Raw genomic sequence first — 4,917 nt, forward strand, 5'->3', positions numbered from 1 at the left:
AAAGTAAAGCAGCACCAGCAACAACTCAAAGAGGGCCGTACATATGGGGCAGGCATAGCTGATTACTGTTCTGCACATTTCAACAGCCATACAAAAGCCTTGGATGTGACAAATTGAGCAAAGTGATATGAGAATTTGCCCAAAACTGCATATTTGCCCTACAGACCATTATTCAAAGCATATGCTCTATTGCTTGAAACTAATGTATTAAACGTGCTGATGTATTTGTAAAAGGTATATTTGATGTTTATTTGTCAGTTTAGAAGTGATATATGAAAAAGAGATTAATTTAATGTGACGTAAATTGTCATATTTATGGAAAGTACTTTTTAATTGTAGTCTGTGGTGTTTGGCATTAGTTGTTCTCAATTGCTAAAACACAATTTCTGAAACCTTGCTCCATTTCCTGAAAACATTAAACACAAAACCTCATCTTCAAACCTCTGACTCCTCTCGCAAAATGAAACGTTCGCCCTCAAAACAGTTTTTACCTGTGTTCAAAATCAAACACTGCTCTCAAATCATAAACAAAGTGATCAAAATGATAAACACTCTCAAGCAGTCAGTAAACAATACAACGAAAAATAGAAAACACATTGTTCAAAACATACAGTTCTCAGGGAGAAGTACATTTTAAATCTCAAAACAAATTTCATATTTTTCCGTCATTGTCTTTTGATGAACGAAAACATGTTCTATCATAGTAGCTCAAAATGGATCAGAAATTACTACTCTGCTTTGCTCTTTGCAATTTAGTTTTTTGTTCTTCCTCCTCCTTGTACCTCTATTTTTACAGTACTGTACCCTGCATCTCACAAACTTGTCCTTTGTCTCTGTGATACTGTAATTCTTGTTCTTTGTTGATATGAACCTGCAACCAGTCAAAATCTATTGAGCAGTCAGTTCTGTTAACAAATGGAAAGCACAATGTTCAGGGCCATACAATTTGTCCATTGTACAGTATACATCCTACAAGGCACTGTACTACAGTATCCAATACTAAAAGGGACACAAATCAAAGGAGTAAACATGTGATCAATGTGCTTCTTCTTGTCTTTGGGCTGGGTCAGGCCAGAGCACTTCGTCCACATCACAAGCAATATTGTCCCTCCTGAGGCAACGGGGGAAGAAGCCTCTTGTGTGCCGTATCCAGCCCTGACATGATTCCTCACCTATATCACCACAGGCTAAATCCATGGCTTGCAGCAGATTTACTCTGGTGTAGGGTTGTCTATCATACACTTTCCATCTCCAAGAGGAGAAAAACTCCTCAATCGGATTCAGGAAAGGCGAGTATGGAGGGAGGTACAAGTTCATAAACTGCCCGTTGATGTTTCTGAATGTACACTTACTTGCACATACTGAACTCCCAGTTCTTTCACCCTTGGTGAGTTGCGTTCAAAAGGTACTCTGTATACTTGTTTCATTCGCATCCTGTTACGATGGAGGACACGGTCAATTGTGGAAATGCTCACACTGTTCGATTCCCTGGAAGTGTGTGTTGTCTTGTATCACTCGTTCCTGGATTTCTCTGAGTCGTATTGCATTATCTTGAAGGACCATGCCAACTATAACGGCCTCTTGCTCCCCAGTGAATATAGCTGTCCTTCCACCTGCATGTGGCAGCCTTGCAATTCTACAAAAAGTAGTTGTGCAGTTACAAAACATATTCATGCAGTACAATACATACAGTGATTCACTTTACAAACGTCTATTGAAACAGCTGCATATAGTGTAGTACAGTAAATTTGCAATTACAAAAATACAGTAGTACACTGTACCTGTTCTCTTCTCTGAATGTCCTTACTATGGTGGACACAGAAAATCGGCTCAAATTGGGTTGCACTCTAAGTCCTGCTTCCCTCATTGTCAGTCCATGGACAAGAACATGGTCTATGACTGTTGCTCGAATTTCATCAGATATTTCCACTCTTTGTCTTCCTCTTCCTCTTCATCCTCCTCTTCCTCTTTCTTGCCCTCCTCCTCCTCCTCTTCCTCCTCGTCGCCCACCTCGCCCACCTCGTCGTCCTCGTCCTCTCACATTGTTTCTTCTATCCATTCTCAGACTTTCTCCTTCCCACCTACAACAACCTGTTTGCTCTCTGAACTGCCTTATATTGGTTGTGTCGCATCATTTGAAACAGGTTAAATCCATTTTGAGTGGTTGTGTTCAATCAATGACATGTGTTCTCTATTTGTATTTGATTGTTGCCACTTGTGTTTACCAGTATGGATGACATGTGCATTAGAGTGCAGAATGTGTTTGGAGAATGAGAACGTGTTTAGAGTTTTGCTGAAAAGTCTAAGTGAGATCTGCAAATTGTGTTTTACCATGTGAAATGGTTTAAGGTATTGACAACAGACTGCATAATTAGCTAAATGAGTCCAGGCAACTGAGAACTTTGTTCAGCCAATGGGTTTTAGTGTTTTAGCAATTTGGCCTTTTATAAACGCATTTCATGCAATTCCACGTCATTTTACTTGACTGCAGACTCTGGCATAATCTGTATTAATGCCGTGTTCAAAACAACTGGAAACTCTGAGCTGGGAAATCTCAGACTTCCGACTTTAATGAGTTCAAGACAACTGGGAAATAGGGAAAAAACGAGCTCAGACTGGAAACATTTGTTTAAAACGGTCATCCAACTGGGAATTCTGGTCTCTTTCTAGAGCTCCGACTGGAAACATTTGTTTTAAACGGTCATCCAACTGGGAATTCTGGTCTCTTTCTAGAGCTCCGACTGGAAACATTTGTTTTAAACGGTCATCCAACTGGGAATTCTGGCCTCTTTCTAGAGCTCCGACTTTCCTGATTTGAAGACCATTTGTCTTGAAAGCGCAATACCGCACAAATGATCGAAATGACAGGCTATTTTGACACTGAAAAACTGAGAATCTGAGATCAATGAAAACAAACTTGAATCCATCAATAGCCTATGCCTAGGTGTGTCTAGACATATTGTATGCTACAATATGAGGAGGAAATTATAGTCCTAAAAATGTTTTAAAGTTTCTCTGACAGATTTGCCGCGCGTTCCCCACAGTATGCCTTGTTATTGTGCTACACTCCATTTACATTTTAGTCATTTAGCAGACACTCTTATCCAGAGCGACTTACAGTTAGTGAGTGCATACATTTTCCTACTGGCCCCCCGTGGGAATCGAACCCACAACCCTGGCGTTCCAAAAGCCATGCTCTACCAACTGAGCTACACGGGGCCTAGGTTAATTTTAAAATAAGCTATTTATCCTCTGTGACTACATTTTAGGCTTTCTCATGGTGTAGTAGGCTATTTTGAATTATTTCATTTATTTCTGAACAGACAGCAGTAATTCTATAACTTTGTAAAATGTATTTGAATTGATCAGGCGTGCTGCAGCTCCTCCAGAACCCTTGGCGTGGCTCTATAAATGATGGGCAATGCTGGAGAGATGAGAGTTGGAGGCTCATGTCTGTCAGAGCAGAGAGAGTTCTGGGAGAGATTATTATAATTTTTACATTGCAAAAAGTGACAATTATCTTTCATGCCAGGAGAGGTACCGGATCCGGCCAAATAGGTTCCTGAACAAAACAGTCCAAAATGGAGAGGTGCCGGATCCTGTTCCCGGCAGGATCCGGATCAAATTAAGCACTGATAATACACTATAACCATCATATCAAAGTAAACTTGGAGTCACGCGATATGTTGCGTGGTCCTCCCACTACGACTCGGGAAAGCAGGCAGTTTTAGGCTACAGATGAAATAAGTTATGATGAACACAGATTGGTGAAAGTGCACGTGACGAGCTTGATGCTCCTTTCCAATAAATATTAAGGGTCTTATTCAGCTAACATGATGATCGATGCTTAGCTGCCGTTTGTGAAATACATATAATATCGATATAGCCATACCCACACTGTATCTGTGAGTTGTTGGCATGTGTCATGGCCAGAGTGGGCACATTTGCTATATAATGCAACAGCTTTAGTGACAAAACCATCAGTAGAGTTGAAGATGCGATGGAAACCCATTTAACTTGTGTTTTTCATGTGGTACATAGGAATTTAACCACAAAAGTAATTACGTTCTCATGTACAGTCTTTTATCGACAAAAAATCAGTTTGAGGGAAAATGCGCATATTGTTTTATGCAGATTTTAGAATATTCGCATGGAAACCTTTCGAATATTGGATGAAAACCTATCTATTGACCAGATACTCCATTGGCCGCTCTAACAATGAAAAGAATTGTCTTCAAAAGTTAAAGGCAGTCGAGAGGAAGCAAGATCAACAGAACCGAAAACCAGAAAAAACGTTCAGGCAGGAGGGTGGTTAACTGGCGCTCTAGTCCACAAGACGTTCAGGCAGGAGGGTGGTTAACTGGCGCGCTAGTCCACAAGACGTTCAGGCAGGAGGGGGGTTAACTGGCGCTCTAGTCCACAAGACGTTCAGGCAGGAGGGTGGTTAACTGGCGCTCTAGTCCACAAGACGTTCAGGCAGGAGGGTGGTTAACTGGCGCGCTAGTCCACAAGACGTTCAGGCAGGAGGGGGGTTAACTGGCGCTCTAGTCCACAAGACGTTCAGGCAGGAGGGGGGTTAACTGGCGCGCTAGTCCACAAGACGTTCAGGCAGGAGGGGGGTTAACTGGCGCTCTAGTCCACAAGACGTTCAGGCAGGAGGGTGGTTAACTGGCGCTCTAGTCCACAAGACGTTCAGGCAGGAGGGTGGTTAACTGGCGCGCTAGTCCACAAGACGTTCAGGCAGGAGGGGGGTTAACTGGCGCTCTAGTCCACAAGACGTTCAGGCAGGAGGGGGTTAACTGGCGCTCTAGTCCACAAGACGTTCAGGCAGGAGGGGGGTTAACTGGCGCTCTAGTCCACAAGACGTTCAGGCAGGAGGGTGGTTAACCGGCGCTCTAGTCCACAAGACGTTCAGGC

At 42.5% G+C, this 4,917-nt stretch overlaps 1 non-coding gene across 1 annotated transcript; it reads right to left on the minus strand.

The window, feature by feature from the left end:
• Nucleotides 1-3,145: 3,145 nt before the first annotated feature.
• On the minus strand, nt 3,146-3,221 carry trnap-ugg. The gene has a single exon. It is a non-coding gene; the product is annotated as a tRNA-Pro (tRNA).
• Between the last annotated feature and the right edge of the window lie 1,696 nt (nt 3,222-4,917).

Source organism: Coregonus clupeaformis, unplaced genomic scaffold, assembly GCF_020615455.1.
Source record: "Coregonus clupeaformis isolate EN_2021a unplaced genomic scaffold, ASM2061545v1 scaf0040, whole genome shotgun sequence".
In the NCBI taxonomy this organism is placed as follows: domain Eukaryota; kingdom Metazoa; phylum Chordata; class Actinopteri; order Salmoniformes; family Salmonidae; genus Coregonus; species Coregonus clupeaformis.